At 42.1% G+C, this 20104-nt stretch overlaps 1 long non-coding RNA gene across 1 annotated transcript; it reads left to right on the top strand.

Moving 5' to 3' along the window:
• Positions 1-1996: 1996 nt before the first annotated feature.
• LOC110340334 lies at positions 1997-14959 on the top strand. The gene is made up of 2 exons (XR_002382130.2): positions 1997-7640; positions 14347-14959. It is a non-coding gene; the product is annotated as an uncharacterized LOC110340334 (long non-coding RNA).
• Positions 14960-20104: the final 5145 nt, after the last annotated feature.

Below are 20104 nucleotides of genomic sequence, written 5' to 3' on the forward strand. Positions count from 1 at the left end.
TCTCTGCCAACAGTCTAAAGTCAAGGATACCTCAGATGCAAGATGTTCATCGCAGCATTATTCACAATAGCTCCAAACTAGAAATGACTCAACTACCCACTGATAGGAAAATGAACCAATGAGACTTACATGAATGATATAATGGATGATATACCACAAAGGAGGATGACAGGACTGGAGTCCCTCACAGCAGCCTCACGAACCTGATCAAGAGAAACACAGAAGTGACCACTCAGCGTGACTCTATTAATGGCTACTTTAAACCAAGCAAAATTCAATTCCATTACATGGTTTAGGTGGTAGCGCTGCAAAGAACAACAAGGAAAATATTAGCACAAAGCCCTAACTCTGGGAAAGGCTCCTGGGACACGGCTGCTGAGAGACAATGCTTCATCTCTTTGTCCAAGTGCTAGGATACCCAGGTGTTGGTTTTATAATGATTTTACTGTGCATATATATTTTATAGTTTTTTTTACTTCAGATAACAGAACACCAAGTCTTTCATCCCCACCCCTTGCTCTGCAGACTGCTTCTGCAGAGAGCCAGATGGTGCATATTTTATACGTGAAGGGCTACCTGGTTCCCTTTTCACCTACTCCGCCACCATAGTTCAAAGTGGCTGCAGACGAGGCACAGATATACAGGCTGGCAGCGTTCCTTCCCACAAAACTATATTGGTGAATGCAAATCTGAAACTTACCCCCTAGTTTGCAGGCATTCTTATTTTTTGAAATCCAACCATTTCAAAATGTTTTTTTCTTTAAAGCATTCTTATTTCACACATTGTACAAAAACAAGAGACAGTGGTCAGCAGGGTTTGGCCTGTGGGCCACAGTGTACTAACCCTCAATGGAAACAGGGTCTCTTGTCCATCCCATAAATTCCCACTCAAAGAAAGCTGCCCATAGGAGCCCCTCTTATCGTTCTTCTGTGACCTAGGGCCCTGCTCCTAGAGGGGACTCATGGGTTCTATTTATTGAGCTTTCCTCTGTTTAGATCTTGGGTTCTGCTCCCCGGGATACAGATGAATGCTGGGAGCCTGGAGTGCCTTTCGACTTTATCTCTGGATTTAACGTTTTTAATAAAAGCAACTGGGCATACAGGAATCTGTGAGAACTGGAAAATGAGCGTCCATTCTTTCCAAGCTAACCAAATATTTGCTGGATCTTGGCAGCCCTAGCCAACCTTTTTCCTCTGAAATCTTGAGAGGTTATAAGTAATGGATGCCTTCATTTTTCTCAGGCCACAGCGCTTATGAGAAGCTGCAACTGCCTCAAAACTGGCAGGGGAAAGAGGGAAAGGTCCTGGGGAGGAAGGGCAGACATGGGGGAGGGGGGAGGGAGGGAGCGAGGGAGGGAGGGAGGGGGGAGGAAGGGAAGGAGGGAAATTCAGCCAGCTGGTAGAATGCATCTTCCACACTATTGAGACCCTGCCTTACATCAATAGGAAGCCCTGTAGCAGAGGCAGGGAAGTGCTGACAGTTGTACTGCTCCAGATAGACTAAGAGAGGTGAGTTCCTCACCCCACCCCACCTCCAGTGCCCTCTGTTTTCCCATAATGCCTAGCTCTCTAATTCCAGAACATAGGGTCAGTGGCAGTAAATTTACAGGGGAGGTGTGAATGTTTCCCTCTGTGTCTCTAGCCTAGGCAAAACTAGTACATGACAAAACTATCAGTCTTCATGGATCTCGAGTAATTTGCTTAATATTCGCTTAGGCTAAGTCCTTATTAGCTGGTTCCCCACTATTTTCCTGCGCTTGAGTTTACAGTTTGTGTGCTGCTGAGATTCTAGTGTTTGGGGGCAGAATAACTCAGGTTTTAGAGTTGAATGAAAAATGTCATCAGGGAAAAGTTGACAGAACTGCCAATCAGCTCATTTTACAAAGGAGGAAACAGGTAATATCACTCACTTACGTGCTCATTCTTTTTTGTTTTGTTTGTTTGTTTGTTTGAGACAGGGTTTCTCTGTACTGGAACTCACTCTGTAGACCAGGCTGGCCAAGAACTCACAGAGATCCGCCTGCCTCTGCCTTCCAAGTGCAGGTGTGTGCCACCAGCACCCAGTTTATGTGTTCATTCATTCTCTTTTTGTATATAAAATGAGGCAGCTCATCTTCAAAGAACCGAGGATCATAAGATCAGCCGTAGAAAATACTGCCCAGGGCTTTTTTAATGGACATTTTATGGGACCAGCAGGACCCGTAACTACAGTCGATCCCCTGGACGTACATGGTAATAACGGAGGACTCCAGAGAGTTGTGACCTGATTGCCACAAGCCCACTGTGCCACTCCCCGACACAAGCAAACTCAGTAAATGAAATTAATATCGTTTTTAAGTAATGCGGAGAACGTGCATTTTAGAAGCACCAAATAAATAGCACAGAGTAGAAATTCTGGCAAGCTCAAGGCACCCAAACGTTTAATAAGTTCTCCAGGTGGCTGTTTGTAGAGGCCACAGCTTGACTGCCTCTGACACGGTGGGGGCAGAATTCTTAAGAGAAACTGTGGAGAGCTTGCAGAAGAGGAACACCCAATCCCCACCTGGGGAAAGAAGCTCAGAGTTGGAATCATCTGTGAGAAGTAGCGGGTGTGGGAACTAGTCCTGAAAGGTGAATGGGCCTCCAACCGGGGAGGGCAGTCACGCCACATGCTAGCAGGAGGGCAGGAGAGCCCTTTCTCTGCTCAGACTCAATGCCCAGAGCTGTAGCCCTTTCCCCGGCAGCCTCAGCGCGCCCAGCAGCAGGTGGCACATTCCCACTTACTCTACAAAACAAGGTCGCTATGGCTGAGACCATGGGTCATGGTCCTTTGACCTGTCTTTACTGGAGGATCACTCAAAGCCTTCACTGAGGTAAAGGTGCACTGTGACTCTCCAAGGGAGAATCCAGACAGCACAGTGTGTAAACTGAGAAATTAACCTTGTCCCCAGGAAGGGACTCCTTAATACTATGGAATCTGTTTACTGGTCCCTTTAAAAGGTGAAACTTGCCTTTACCCTGTGACTTGGCACTTCCAGTCTTAGTTGAAAAGGATTGATACCAGATACTTAACTGTAGTCATACACAACACAGGATGGTCTGATCAATAGTGGACTTCATGGCCAAGGGTGGTCTCATGAGGTTCAAATGAAACTCACAGTCTAATATGCTGTGGCCAGCTGAGTCTTAGTGCAAGAGTTACTCACCTGTTTGTGGTGGTGCTAATGTAAGTAAACCCACCAAATAACAGCATAGAGAGTATCAGTTTGCAGCATAAATTATGTTTGATAACAGATGACTGACTTGCTTATGTATTTGCCATATTTCCTATTGTTTTAGAGTGTACGCTTTATGCTTTTTAAAATATAACTATAAATCTGCTGTTTCTGTGGCAGTGGCCTCTTGCCTGTATCCCAAGACAATGTGGAGTGACTGACCTTTACTTTCTAGGTCTGCGCATTCTGTGATGCTGGCACAAGGACAAATTCACCTAACTGCAGTTCTCAGAGGATATCATTGCCATTAGTGGTGCACGACTGTATGTGTACTAACGGTCATGGTAGCCTTATCCAAAAAAATATAAATGGGGAAAATATTCTAAAACACCTAACAGTGGATGGGTAAATGAAACGTATTATAGGCATACAAAGGAATACTGTCCAGCCTTAAAACTGAAGGAAATTAGGATACACATTAAAGCGTGATCTCGCCTCAAAGACATTATGCTAAGTGATTTCAGACACAAAAGGATAAATGCTGTAGGGGGCTTTTTCTGGGAGGCACCTAGCACAGTAGAATCAGAGACAGTAGAATAGCACTTACCAGGCATGAGGGTGAGAGAGCAATGAAGAGCTACTATTCAGCATACTCACAATTTGTATTTGAGAAGATGAAGATGTTTTGTGGGTGGATAATGCGTAGCATACAATGTTATGAATGTGTACCCACTGAATTGTATACTTAAAGTGCTAAATTGATGTTTTTCTCATCTTACCACTTTAGTACAATGATGGTGTGGGCAGAACACTTCTTAGGATGCCTGATACCTGACAGATAATACAATTGTAAAAGTGCTTTGTTTGGCCCTGTTCTTGGGGTGCTCTTTGCAAGGATCCCCACTCTAGGAGTGAGTGGAAGCTGAGTCTTTGTTAGAGCAGTAGCTGATCCTGATGGGGGGAAATGTTTCCTGTAAATGGCCCCTGGCTTTCTGAGATGGAGGACTAGAAGCTGGTGAAGCGATGGGAAGGTGGTCCAGACAGACTGCACATGGAGTGTTGTGCTTGCTCTGAGTCTTTGGTACAGAGTGAGGAATAGGATGGGAGATGGGAAGGAAAGCAGTGGATATTGGTGGTGCAAGGGAGAAGTTGGAGAACTAGGGGACATTCAAGCAGCATTGCTTAGACTTAACTGAGCCCAGTGTGAGCAAGGTTAGAAATGTGTTTGTATTTCATCCATGCCTGTGACAATTGTTTTCTGAGCTTCAGGCCCAACACTACATGCCAGCTGGGAGCAAGTGATAATACAGGAAAATGAAACAAAAATATCAGCGGTCCTGGTGCCGTTTCCAAGTGGACTGACTTCAAATGGCTTATTCTGGTTGCCTGTGAAGTATGGGAGTTTTCAGGGAGTGGGTTCCCCTGGGATGCAGATACTGAGACGTGGCCAGGAGTGTAAAAGATTATTGGCACAGTTCACTGGAGAAAGGAATAATGCAGAAACTGAATTGGGCAGAGGGGTGCCATCAGAGTGTGATGCCAATTAAGTCTACAAAATCTCTGCCAGCCACTCGAGACATTCCCATACAAAGATTGCTCCTATCCAGTAGAAGGGTTCCATGCTGTGTAGAACTAGGCTGAAGGGCTTCCTGAGAAGAGGCGCTTGGTCATCTCCATCCTGCTGACTCAATGACTAGGGTCCTTCTGAAGAGCTGCCAAACAGAGGAAGACCTGAAAAAGAATTAATGACGTCCAATCTACACCCCAGGCAACTGAGGAATCTGATCAACTTAACACTGTGCCCGCCTTGTAGGGCACTGAGGGAGAACAGTGTCCCCAACCCTGTGTTCTCCAGTTCGCAGTAGAGAATATTCTTGGCATACACATTGGTTCTTTAGTGTCCGGACTTAAGCCATGCGTGGCAACTGTCCTGCCACTGTCTCATCCCCAGCCATCAACATGTGCGTTTCTGAAGTTATTCCTGACTGAGTCTCTCGGGGTTGTCTCCACTGTCCAGCTTTGTGGGAACACTCTCAGTCCCTGGGGTTTCAGAATCTGAGCGGTTCGTCCTGCGGCTGCCACAGCATATACCTCCGTGGGAACAATGGCAACACTGTCCTCTGAAAATGAGGAGGACCTCTTTTTCTTCTTGGGAGGCATCAAGAGAGGGTGCTGGCTTCGGTGCCAGGCAGAGCTCGTTTTTTGATGCTTACATGCTTTGCAGCACCTGGAGTTCTCAAACTACCCCGATCTGAACCCATTTCTCATTTAGAGGGGATGTAGCTCATCTCTCCAGCAGTGAGTACACAGATTATCCACAAAGACCCAGGTGCTCGTCAGATGCTCTCGGAAGGGCCATTGCCCTCTTTTAAAACTCACTGGTCCTGCCACCCAAGTGGAATGATCACTTATGGGGAACCTCTGGCAAACACTAGCTCTGACATAAGAACTCCGAAGTGCTGAGGAAATGAGCCAACTGAGTGGACCTGCACAAATCCTGCAACAGTGGTGCCTTCAAAGTCCACAGAAGCTCTGCTCACCTCATGGCACATACGTGCATCGCCAGCTCCTGTACACCATTGAAAAATACAGCAGCACCTCCAGGAACAGCAAGCGGTCTCCTGTGCTAGGTTATCTGTGCCACTGGGCTCCACTAGGGCCATTTCCACACCACCCTTTACAGTGGGACATTCACATGGTCAAAAGGATGTTAAACCTGTTTTCCTTTTCCTTCTGCACTCACTCCAGGTACCTACAACCCTGAGAAATCCCTAACTAAACAGTCCCATGCTACATCCAGGACCAGTACTAGCTTCATTCTCAAATATATCCTCTCCAGAGTGGATCAAGACTCTAGCATGTTCATCCTGAGGTCTAAGGAACTGCCTGGAAGTCAGGTATGTGTGAGATCAAGGATGGAATTGAATAGGTATGGAATGTCTGTATGTATGAAGTATTGTCAGGGTTGTAAATGGAAGACAAGGGTGATGGTTACAAGAAGAAAGTCTGCTTCTGGTTCTCATGATGCCATTACATTCTAGCGTTGAGTTCAAAAGATGCTCTCATTGTTCAAAAGAAAGCCTGGTGCTCTGCCTTGAAAGTTTGCTGAAGGCTTTCTTCCCAGAATGTGGCACTGCTGGAAAATGATGGAACCTTAGTAGGTGGGGACTATTCGGTGGAAGTTAAGCAAATGGATTGGGGTGCCCTCAAAAGCGAGGTAGGATCTATGTTAGTTGAGACAAGATAGAGCAATCTGAGAAGCAACCTCAATTAAGAAAAGGTTTCTATGAGATAGGACTGCAAGCAAGCCTATAGATCATTTTCATAATTAGTGACTGGTGTGGGATAGCCCAGTCCATTGTGGGTATGGCCACCCTTGAGCTGGTGGTCCTGGGTTTTATAAGAAAGCAGGCTGAGGAAGCAATAAGGAGTAAGCCAGTAAGCAGTGCCTTTTGATGGCTTCTCAGCTATCTCCAGGTTCTTGTCCTGTTTGAGTTCCTGTTCTGACTTCCTTCATTAATGGACTGTGATGTGGAAATGCAAATTAAGCCCTTTCCTTCCCAAGTTACGTTGGTCATAGTGTTGCATCGTAGCAATAGAAACCCTGACTAGAACAGAAATTGGTTCCTGTGTTGCTATGTCAGACCCCATCCTGTTTTTTAGAGTATTGTGGGAGGACTTAGGAACAGAAAAGCTGAAAAATCAAAGTTTGGTGTGCCGTTCTGTAGGATCTTGGAAGACAGGAATGTTGAGAGCAGTGTAGGTGACAGAGGCCTGGCTTGTGATGTTTCAGAGGGAAGTACAGACTCTATGGGACCATTTGTGTAAAGGAACCGTGGTGTCTGCTCAGCTGCCGCTGAAGACTAGGCTGTAGTTAGCAAGAGATCATAACCACTAATGTGAAGCATTTGCTTTGCTGGGACAATACATGCTGGTCAGCTGGGAGCTGAGAAATTATCGATGATTAAGAAGAGACCAGCATCGAGGTGAGGTCTCCTGGGAAGTGTTTCCTCAAAGTCAGCTCAAAGAAGCTGTGTTGGGGAAGGTTGTACCCTCCCTCTGGCAGCTGAACTTGATCATGTAAGAGCTTCCCAGGTGGTGCTGGTTTTAGAGGCAAAGAGAAGCTGAGGCTTGGCCCTGTGAGAGACCAGGAGAGAGCCACTGGTGAAGGTGCGGTCTCAGTAGCAGTTGAAGGCCCAAGATTGAAGGGGTAATGGGCAATGTTGAGGCTTAGAACCATGAAGAGAGCCCAGGAGAGGCTGTTGGTGAAAGTCCAGTTCAGTTGCAGCTGGAGACCCCAGCATTCTGGGGATGGCACTACCACGGGATGACCAAGGACAACAGCAGCCATTGGGTGGAGCTGGCCTAAACCTACAAGACAAGCTGTGTTTTGCAGGGAATGGAGGCAGAGACCTGACCCAAGCCCTTTGGAGGAGCCTGTAATACGTGAGTAGATCCCAGACATTGAGTTATTTACACAGTTGGAGTGGGTTTTCTTTGATTTGATTGTGACTGCTGTTTCTTCCTGCTGGAAGGAAGAAAGTATTTAACTTATTTTTTGTTACAAGAGCTCACAGCTCACAAAGGAGAGATGTTAGCTTTTCAAAGTCTTTCGATTTAAAAAGAGTCTGGATATTTTAAAGAGACTGGGATTTTTAAGTGTTTGAATTTTTAAAGGCTCTGGGACTTTTTAACTTCGTGAAGTATTTTATATTGTGATGTCTTTATTAATGTGTGATCTTAGGGATGACCAAGAAAGGGAAGGTTGTGGCTTAACAGTGATGTGTTTATGTATCAAGGTGACAAGGGGTCACTTATGCTGGCTAGTTTTATGTTGACTTGACACAGGCTGGAGTCATTGAAGAGGATGGAGCCTCAATTGAGAAAAAAAGGCCCTCAAAAGACAGGGCTGTAGCAGGCCTGTAAGGCTTTAGTTTTTCCCCATGAATAATCATTACTGTTTATTTTTAACTGGGGTCAAATACAATTGAAATAAAGCAGTTTCTGTGAGTTTCCAAATTATCCTAATGATTTATTGGTCTCCAAAGATCTTTGTAGAGTTATCTTGGCACAGAGTTCTAAGCCAGAGCCCTCTAGATCTGGTATAGACCCATGTAGTCCCTGTACCTGCTACCTCAGTCTCTGTGAAGTCATATGAGCCTTGTTTAGTTGGTTTAGAGGGCCTATTCTGGAGTCCTTCATCCCCTGTGTCCCACACTCCTGCCTCTTCTTCCACGGGGTTCCCTAAGCTCTGAGGGGAGGGGTTTGATGGAGACATTGCATTTAGAGATGTGTGTTCCAAAGATTCTCTCTTCATAATTTCTGGCTGTCTCTATATTTGTTCTCATCTGCTCAAGGAGGAAGCCTATCTAATGATGGCTGAATCAGGCAATAATCTATGAGCATAACCCAATATCATTAGGGGTCATTTTGTTATTTTTAAGACCAGTAGTTATAAAGCAGGATGGTAAGAGTCCATGAGAGCCCAAACTAAAGGAATATCAGATATCTATCAGGGAGTCACTCACAAGTGATAAATAAGTTAGAGAACCGCTGCTGTCTTCAGCCCAGGGGAGCTAGAAGCTACAATCGAGACTACCACCCAGCAGAGAAAGCATGCCCATTCTCCCTGCTTATCAGTCCACACATGGCACCTGATACCACGCCCAGCAGGGAAAGCATGCCTATTCTCCCTGCTTATCAGTCCACGCATAGCACCTGATACCACGCCCAGAAGGGAAAGGTACCTCAAAAGCTATTGGCTGAATGACTTCCCCAACAATTCTCCCTTTTGTCTAAATAAGAGGGTTCTAAACCTAATACATAATTATAGAATACAAACAGATACCAAGTATTGTCCAGGAGACAGAAAACGCAAAAAAAAAAAAAAACCACACACACACAAACTTAAAACTACAACCAACAAGAGAAGCATCAAGCAATAAACACACACTAAATGTTCAGGTTATAGGTAATTGGCAAAATATAAAGATTATTTCAACAGCTGTGCTATCCTGAAGAGTCTAAGTCTTGTATCTAAAATGTCTAGCTAAGATGTGAGATGTAGTAGCTGTGCTATCTAGTCTTCAACTCCATCAAAGACCTGAGAAGGAAAGTAATATTACCTGAGTAAGCAGGAAGTGCAAGCTGGTGACTTCCAAAAGGTGCAAGAAATGACAGAAACAGCTGGCTACCTGGACAGTCACCCAAAGTCTCAGAGTAACACCAGGACAACCAAGTTTGACTAAGGCCTAGAATATCTGACATATCATTTTCAGAAGCAGGAAGATTCGAAAGATTTCCCTACCCTGTCTTGGCAAGGTTTAGCAGTTGTTTTTGCTTGTATCTTGCTTGTCCAGTTTTGACAGCGTGCCTATTGTCAGCAGTCAAAGCAAGGGCAGTTCTTTGCCCAATAGTCCAGTTATTCCAAGAAGAGACTAAGCTCCATATGGAGTGTCTCCAGTGCCCATCAATCTCTTGGGAATAGACCAATGCTGCCAGGTTCTGTGGTGTCTCATGACAACAGAGTCATAAATTATTAAAGCATTTAAATGCCATATTATGTAGGTCTTTGAAATGTTTGAAGATCATGTATCTATATAGAGCACATCTCTGTGTATCTAGAGAATCTGATTAAGATAACTAGGTATGATAAGCATGGGTGACTATAACATGTAATTTTTAATAACATGTATAGCTTACTGACTAAAGCTTCAGATATAAAAAATAAACAATCTTTAAACAGATATACAGCATGATAACAATGACTTCAAAATTGTAAATACATATAGATCAGAGGTAGAACTGTATAGTGCAATATGACAAAACAATCCATAAATTGTATAAATATACAAAATACCTTAAGCATATGTAGAAACATACATACAATATGACAAAAATAATTTCACATTATTGTGCAAAAATGGTATAAACAGAAAGAGGAATATACACACTATGAAAAATATAATTTCAGGTTTATATTGATATACAATTTATATTAGACAGGAATACAAAAATAATTTTATATAAGTATCAATATACAAGGATCTATATCAACTAACAGTTGCTAAAATAGTTCACCAGTAGATACACTAATTAACTTATTATCCCATACCATCCACTTTCTTTCTTTTCCAAAAGAGATTTCTGGGTCTAAACTTGATTATTCCACCCCCAACCCAATGTAGCACATATCCTGTTTCCGTTCTGAGGTCAACACATCCTTGAAGTACACCAGCTGATTTAACTCAGAAATTTTTTTTATTGTTCAATGTCTCTCTGAAGCTCTTGTTTCTTTCTCATTAGCATTAAGAAAATTCAAGGTTAAGGCATTATGCAATCTATCTTTGGGGGTCTTGGTTCCCCTTACCTGTTTATAAATCATTTCTTTTAAAATGTGATTAGATCTCTCAACAACTACTTGTCCTGTAGGAATATATGGTATACCTGCTGATGGGGGAAGCCCTTCTGTGTATATGTTTGTCTGATTGGTTGATAAATAAAGCACTGTTGGCCAATAGGGAAGCAAGATAGGTGGGACTAGGAGTCAAGGAGGATTCTGGGAAATGTAGTCAAGGGGAGAGTGTCGCCATGTGATCCTGGGAGGAGAGGATGCATTAGGATGGTGTCCTCAGAAAGATAAGTCCTTATAAAAATATATATTAGTAATTATGGGTTAATAATTAAGTCAGAACTTGCCATTAAGAAACCATAGCAAACGGCCAACAGCTTTATAATTAATATAGTGTCCTATGTGTTCATTTGGGACTGATGTGGCTCAGGGGCCAGGCTGGTGGGAAGAATGAACATTACAACCTGTAATATGCTTTATGTTATAATATTCAAAACAACTTTTTCATCTTGCTAGAGACATATGCTGGAGCATTGTTAGTTTTAATTTGTGTAAGTACTCCCATGATGGCCATAATTTCTAATAGGTATGTAATTAAAGAATCAGCTCTTTCAGAGCTCAAAGCAGTTGCCCATTGGAATTATGAAAATGTGTCTATTGTATGGTGTATATATTTTAATTTTCCAAATTCTGCAAAATGAAACACATCTATTTGCCAAGTTTCATTTCTTTGCATACTTTTAGAGTTATTTCCTACAAGTAAAGTTGTTTGGTTATAGAAGGAATAAGTAGGACTCTTTTTAATTATTTCCTTGACTTATTGCCTAGTGATGGAAAAATCCTTTTTTAACCTTTGTTATTGACATGGTATTTTTTTATGAAATTTTGAGGCCTCCAACACACTTTCTATTAATAATCAATCAATTTTACCATTACCTTGTGCTAGAGGACCTGGCAGACCTGTATGGGATCTGATTGTGATGTGTGTGTGTGTGTGTGTAGGATGATTTCTAATCCTGGTTCTTTTAAGTAATTGTATAAATAATGAAGTTAATTCTGTTTCATCAGTAATAAATCCATCAGTTTCACTGTGTAAGACAACTCTTTCTGTATACTGAATGTCGATAACTATAATGAGAGGTTCTGTAAAGTCCATTAGTACCATGAGACTGGCATACAATTCTGACTTTAGCACAGAGTTCTAAAGGTCCTATAAAGTTATTGGCTGAATTGATTCCCACAACAAGTAGTATTTGGTTTTACCTTATGTCTCTGGGCTATCTAGTCTCTGGTTCTTGGTCACCTAAGCAGTGTTGAGTATAGGTTCCATCTCATAGATAAGGCCTTAAGTCGAATCAGACATTGGTTGGTTACTCCCACAAGCTTTTTTGCTGCTATTGCCCTAGCATATTTTGTAAGCAGGACAGATTGTAGGTCAAAGGTTTTGTGGCTGGGTTGGTGTTTCCATTTCTCCTTTGATAGCCTACAGAGTACCTTTGCCATACCAAAGACACTTTGGCCATGATGTTTATCACAGCAGTAGAAACCCCAAGACAGGACCCATGTTCCATCTCTTTTCTCTTTGCTTCCTGCCACTATGAGATGTTCAGCTTTGTCCTATCATTGACCCCCCCACCCCCCACACACTGTTCCACTTCATCACAGGCCCCCAAAACAATAGAGCCACCCCATCACAGCCTGAAAACATGGAAGTTATGGACCAAGATAAACCCTCCCCTCACTAAGACTATTCTATCAGGTGTTTTTCACAATAATGGAAAGCTGAGTAAGCACCTGGCCTTACAGGGGATTTGTAAAGTATATTTATTAAGATTAAACATATTTTATTTAATACATTTGAATAGCTTGCTCTGGATTTTTTAAGTTGTAAACTTACCCCAGGTCATTCATTCATTCATTTATCTATTTATTCATTCATTCATTCAAGACAGGGTTTCTTTTTGTGCAGCTTTGTAGATCAGGCTAGTCTCAAACTCATAGAGAGCTGCCTGCCTCTGCCTCCTGAATGGTGGGATTAAAGACGTGCACCACTACCACCCAGCTTACCCCAGATTTATAAATAATAGCAAGCTTGGAATAAGCCTTAGGGCCTAGACTCAATAACCCCTAATAATAGGAACAAAATAAACCATGTGGTATATATTTCAAAGTCTACAAAAATCCACTAAGGAATTGTTAAGAGTGCTCAAATACCTTACCAGTTGCCAGACGACCAGTGGTACGCTGTGAATATTGCTGTAGTCTAACAGTTCTTCAGGTAAAACCTGTAATGTTATTGGCAATTCGAGACCTTTCTGATTTGCTGGTACCCCTACCATCAGCAGTGAACATCTGTCGACTGCATCCATGTACAGGGTACTGGGAACATGTACATAACTCAGTCTTTTTGTTTTATGTGTGTAAATGGAGTTCTTAATTGGGTTAAACAATAAAACCCAGAGTCAGATATAGAGGAAAATTCTGAGAGATCAGACAACAAGTCAAAGCCACCTTTAGCTCATTAGCTTCCCAGTGGAAAGGAGAATGAGTTCCTGTTTCTTTCCGCTTATATCCTCTCTCTGCCCAACCATCTCACTTCCTGTCTCTGCCCAGCCACCTTACTTCTGTCTGTCTGTACAGACCTCCAGACCTCTATGGTTAGCTAGTAGCAAGCTCCATTATCTGCTTTTCAGACAAGCTTTATTTATACAAGCAAGATGTCACAACACCTGTGTATCTAGCACAAGCATGCAAGCATGCAACTGAAGAGTTCTTTTCTAAAATGTCCCTTCCCCATGCTGCAAACGGGCATGGCATGGTGTGGCATGTTAAACTAGTCGTCCCTCTGGAATTCTGTGGGACACACTTGTGTGACTCAGCCACACATCTGGGCCTTCTATCATCAATGTCAAATCCTCTCTCTTCAGGATTCTTCTGCTGTCTTCTGCTCACATTTTCAAAGGGCCAGATTCTCATCTCCAGGCAGTTTTTATGTGAGGCCAACAGCCCACAGTAGGTGAGAACCATTTGTGCTCCAGGCCCCTGGGGCTAGCTGAGAGATTCAGAGCTCTGTCGGTGTACAGTGTGCAATCCAGGTGCCTGCTTGGATATCACAGTGTAACCATGTTATGGCTATAAAATAGGTCTGTGGTCACTTACTTTGCACCTGTTCATTCTGGAAGCATAGCCTTTATTAAAACATGGCCACAATGAGCTATCATTGCAAATACTTGCTCGTAGCTTCCAATAGAGGCAAGGCTCATTGGCTCTACTCTCCAATTTGCAGGAGAACTCAACTGGTCTAAGATCACTGCATCACAGAAACTACACCAGGGCAGGGCAGTATGGTAAGATGTGAACAGCACTCGCCTGGGAGGTCAGAGACTGGGTTCTACCTGGGTGTCTGCCACCAGTTCATTTGTGACAGAATCTTCAACTCCAGAGTGAGATGACCTCAGAATTCATCCATCTCCATATAAGCAAATTATGTACCCACTGAGAACCTCAGGCACTCTGCTCAGGGAGGGTTATACCCTAACTTTCTTAGGGGCTCTATACACTACCCAGTTGCTTCTTGGTAAATAGTGGCTCTCCTTTCACAGCTGTAAAACTCAAGGATAGTTGGAGTAGATGATGTATGCTGCTCAGACATGTATTTGTGGTTCCATTTTGGCTTCCAGTCTCAGTGTTTTCTATGGGATCCATGACTTATTTCCCCACTGGGCCCTCTTTCTCTTCAGTCCAGCTGTTTTCATGGAAGAGTTTGTATGAAATATGCCACTTACCTTTCTTAACCACCAGGGACTTTGTAGCCAGACCCAGTTAACCTGGTCGTCAGCACTCTGACTCACCAAGATGATGGAAGCAGCCTGTGCCTGTTGTTCTGGGTGCTGCTTTCTCACAGGCGGTTGGAAGAGAGCTCTGAAGTCTGAACATATACCATCCTGGAGCCCAGGAACCCCAGGAGTCCTGCAAGCAGGGGAGCCTGCAGCTGCCCTGGGTGGTGCCTAAACCTACTCTCCTAGTCACATGACACCAGATATGCACTTAAGGACAGTGTTACAAGTGGAGTACTGGCGGAAGAGCCAAGCTGACAGAAGATGAAAGAGAAATTGTGCACACCAGGCTAAAAGTGGCTCAGGTTCCTAAGACCCAGGAGCCAACTTGCACTTGCCAGTGTTGAGAAGAGTGAAAATGTGATGAGTAATCAGAAATGGAGCTGAAAAGCCACTCAACGCATTCATATTCCCAGCTCACTCTCTTCACCCTCCCTCTTCTCGCTCCCATCTCTCCTTGCATTGCCTGCTTCCAATCTTCTCTCCCCACAGACTTACCCTGCTTCTCGGATCTACATATCTGGCAAATGATGCCCATTCTATGGTTCCAGGCCTAATATAAAAGAAGAAAGAACCAACCAGATGTTCTCTGTATATACATGTGTATAGAAATAGAAGCAGACATGGGGATGTAGACAAAAACATAGGTTTAGAAAGACATCATATCGGTATGGACTTCAAATCCACAAAGAACGGACTCTGACATCTGGCTTAGCCCCGGTGGCCAGCCACAGTCTAACCACTCCTCAGCACCCACTAGTATCTTAGCTAGAGGGTTCTCCACAGTGAGAGAGAGGAATCAGGGTGTCTGTGAGCCTGGGATGCATCCTACGTGATCTACAGTAGCCTTGGGAATTCCTGGGTCCTTATCCTTATTTTGCTTTTCAGAGAGGCAGTCACTCAGCCCTGAGTCATTATATGTGAGATTTCCCCAAAGGCCGCCTATGCAGTACAGCAGCTCACTCCTGGAGCAGCAGCACATGCTTGGCATGACTCTGTTCCTTTGCATTAATTTTGAGGAATCATCATACTGGGGAGCTCCAGGGTTGGCCTGATAATGCTTAAGTGTCAAGGCTGAGAGCCACAAACACATCATTTGTTGGCATTTCCCCATTTCGATTACCTGTTCTTTAGTATAAATGTTTCTGACTAGATAACTACCAATGCACTACCTCTTTCTCCATTTATCAACATCTCAGGGATTTTGCATGGTCCTTCCAATGAGGTTTCAAATTCCCATCCATCAAATTTATCTTGTCTAACAGCATTCCATTAAGCTGATCCTTATTTCTGAGAATATAGTGTCATTGTAAATTTTACTCTTATTAGTCCCACAAGTTTTTAGGTTTGTTCAGAGACAAATTGTTCCCTTAATCATTATTAACTTTTCTGGTGAGTCAAAAGAAAAATCACATCGTAAAATATTCCCATAATGAACTGTAGTAGCAAATTCTTATCTTCTGTAGCCATTCTCAACCTGTGGGTCGTGACCCCTTTAGTAATAATATCAGGTATTTACAATGCGGTTCATAACCATCAAAATTACATATGTGAAACAGCAATGAAATAATTTTATGGTAGGGGGATCACTGCAGCATGAGGAACTGCATTGGGGTCACAGCCTTAGGAAGGTTGAGAACCACCAATCTACTATAACACAGTGAAAAGAAGAACACACAGCATCAATGCTTCTCTTTGATATGGTGCTGCCAATGCTACACAGCACAGAGGACACAAAGGCTCCCTCCCTGTCTTGACAGGTGACTACTGTGGGCTGCTGGGTCCTCATCTCAAAAGCAAATCTGCAGAAATGTAAAGTAAGAAGGAAATGTGGATTATGGAAATAGCGAAGCCATCTGAAATCCCAAGGAACTCTGGAGAATTCTAAAGTCCATGTCAAACCAGCGACATAAGGAATGTGAGGCCTTGTGGAAGGAAGGTTACCAGTGCCCTGCAGAAGGATCACCATATATGATGAAGCAGTTATGACTCCAGACTGGCTGTTGCTTGTCATTTGCATTTCCTTAGGGCTAAGCTTGCCTATCTTTTTATTCAGAAACCACCTGCTAATCGTACTTTTCCAGTGCTAGGCCATAGACAAGTGTCAAAGAACCATAAGTCAACCGAAGTGCTGTGTATGAACTTTATCCCCCTTGTTCTTCTCCTCCAAGCACTGAGGAAGACTAGGGTAGTCACTGCCAAGTACAGTCAATGGCTCCCATATAGGGGCAGGAGCTCTCTTGTGCTAAAATAGCCAGACTCCTGTGTATTACCACAAACTAACATACACCATTTGAAATAAAACCTTAGAACAGGGGAAACAAGTTTTAAACAAAGCTAGCTAAGATATTTACAGACATGAGGAAAGAAATTACACATATGGAACAATAACAAAAAAATTAATGAAAATAATGATTTGAAAACATTAGCTATGGAAAGTGTCCTACTTGACAAAAGATACAGAAAGATGGATGAAACCAGAAAAAAATTGTTAGTAAAATTGAAGATTGTGTTGGGAACTCAGAGAAGAAAGAAGAAAATACAAAAGACATGAAAAGAATTGTGTCCTAATAATAAAAAGAGCAACAGGCACAATCCAGACCAGTGGTTCTCACTCTTCCTGTGGTGACCGCCAACCATAAAGTTACCTTTGTCACTACTTCATACGTGTAATTTCACTATTGTTATTAATTGTAATATAAATACCTGTTTTCCAATGGCCTTAGGTGACCTTTGTGAAAGGGATCACAACCTGCAGGTTGAGAACCACTGATCTAAACTGGTATCTGCTGTAATTGTGTTATGACCCAGAACAGCACAGTACATCTAAACAATCTAGGAAATGAAAACAAAATTAGAATAACACTTGAAGAAAAAGCAATGGAGATAGTTTTAAGTTTTCAAGACACATATGCACACGAAAAGATCAGCTCAGGGGCTGGAGAGATGGCTCAGCTGTTAAGAACATGTTCTGCTCCTGCAGAAGGCCAGTGAGTTCCAAGCACTGTAAAGTAGCTCATAATCACATTTCACTCCAGCTTCAGAGAGCTGACACCTTCTGGCCTCCACGGGCACCTGCACTTATGCTCATGTAACCACAAACAGACATGCACACATATGATTAAAAAAATAAAAACACATCTGTTTTTTTCTTCAAGAAACTCTCTGACGCACAGATGGACACAGATGCACATTAACAACCTCAGCCTTCTGGAGGGCAACACTGCAGGCAAAAGTACCAACATGGGCATCACAGTGTGGGGAGGTTGGGAAAGAAGGGAGAGAATCCAAAAGCATGATGGGAGTTATGACAACTGGGAAACATTAAGAAAGCTTACGGAAGTGTATCCTAAAATAGCAATTATTACAATAGGCATAAATGAAATAAATCTGCCACTTCAAGGCAGAGATTCTCCCAGAATAGATTAAAAGAGACTTCTACTATATGGAACTCAATGAAAACACAGAAAATAAAAAGGCTTAAATAGACACAAAATACAGCAATAAAAATATTTCCAAATAAGGGTGGGAAAGAGAGCTTTTATTGGAATGTAAAATGAATTTTAAAAAATAAATAAATCTTAAACTAAAATCAATCAAAAGAGATGAAGGAGGTCACTTCATACTCATCACAGGAGAAATTCACCAAGATGAAGTCTCAATTCTGAACATCTATGCCCCAAATACAAAGCCATCCATTTTCATACATTACTAAAACTCAAAGCACATATAAAACCTCACATACTTGTAGTGGGAGACTTCAACATCCCACTCTCACCACTAGACAGGACCACAAGACAGAAACTTAACAAGGATACAAAGGATCTAATAGAAGTTATGACCCAATTGAGTTTAACAGACATCTATAGAAAACTCCATCCAAACACAAAAGAATATACCTTCTTCTCAGTGCTACACAGAACCTTCTCAAAAATTGACCACATACTTGGCAACTTAGCAAACCTCAACAGGTACAAAAAAAATTGGAATAACTCCATGTATCTTATCAGAGCACCATGTTTTAAAGTTAGAATTCAACAATAACACGAATCGCAAAAACTCTGCAAACTCATGGAAATTGAATAATGCACAATTGCACCACTCCTGGGTCAAAGAAGAAATTTAAAAAATTAAAGACTTCCTAGAATTCAATGAGAAGGAAGACACAGCATACCCAAACTTACGGGACACTTTGAAAGCAGAGATAAGAGGAAAGTTCATAGTACTAAGTGCCCACATGAAGAGACTGGAGAATAGTCACACTAGAAAATTATCAGTACAACTGAAAGCTCTAGAACAAAAGGAAGCAAACTCACCTCAGAGGAGCAGAAGCCAGGAAATAATTAAATTGAGGGCTGAAATCAATAAAGTAGAAACTATGAAATCGATACAAAGAATCAATGTAACAAAGAGTTGGTTCTTTGAGAAAATCAATGAAATAGACAAACCTTCATCCAAACTTACCAAGCGGCAGAGTATGAACATGCAAATTAACAAAATCAGAAATGAAAAGGGAGACATAACAACGGACAGTGAGGAAATCATCGGGCCATATTTTGAAAAGCTATACTCCATAAAATTTGAAAATTTAAAGGAAATGACAATTTTCTGGATAGATATCACTTATCAAAATTAAATCAAGAACAGATAAGCAATTTAAATAGATCTATAACACCTAAGGAAATAGAAGCAGTCATCAAAAGTCTCCCAACCAAATAAAGCCCAGGGCCAGATGGCTTTCAGTGCAGAATTCTTTCAGAAATTCAAAGAATAGGTTATACAAATTCTTCTCAAAGTATTCCATGCAATAGAAGCAGAAGAGTCTTTGCCATACTCTTTTACGAGGCTTCAATAACTTGGATAGCCAAGTCACACAAAGATATAACTAAGAAAGAGAACTTCAGACCAATATCCCTCATGAACATTGATACAAAAATACTCAATAAAGTATTGGCAAATTGGATCCAAGAACACATCAGAAAACTCATCCACCATGATCAAATAGGTTTAATTCCAGGAATTCAGGGATGGTTCAACATATGAAAATCCATCAATATAATCCACCATATAAACAAGCTGAGAAACAAAAATCACATGATAATCTCATAAAATGCTAAAAAAAAAACCTTTGACAAAAATCTAAAACCCCTTCATGATAAAGGTCTTAAAGAGATCTGGGATGACAGGAACATACCTAAATATAATATACAGCAAACCAACAGCCAACATCAAACTGAATGGAGAGAAACTCAAGGCAATTCCTCTAAAACCAGGAACAAGGCAAGACTGTCTCCTCTCCCCATACCTCTTCAATATTGTACTTGAAGTTCTAGCTACAGCAATATGACAACAAAAGGAGATCAAGGGGATATAAATTGGAAAGGAAGAGGTAAAACTTTCACTATTTTCAGGTGATATGATAGTTTACATAAGTGACCCAAAAAAACTCTACCAGGGAACTCTTACAGCTGATAAACACCTTCAGCAAAGTGGCAGGATACAAGATCAACTCAAGAAAATCAGTAGCCCTACTAAATACAGATGATAAAAGGGCTGAGAAAGAAATCAGAGAAACATCACTCTTTTTTTTTTGTTTTTGTTTTTGTTTTATGAGACAGGGTTTCTCTGTATTGTTTTGGAGGCTGTCCGTCCAGCCCAGCCTCGAATTCACAGAGATCTGCCTGCCTCTACCTCCCAAGTGCTGGGATTAAAGGCGTGCGCCA

Source organism: Mesocricetus auratus, unplaced genomic scaffold (assembly GCF_017639785.1).
Source record: "Mesocricetus auratus isolate SY011 unplaced genomic scaffold, BCM_Maur_2.0 Super-Scaffold_4256, whole genome shotgun sequence".
Lineage (NCBI taxonomy): Eukaryota > Metazoa > Chordata > Mammalia > Rodentia > Cricetidae > Mesocricetus > Mesocricetus auratus.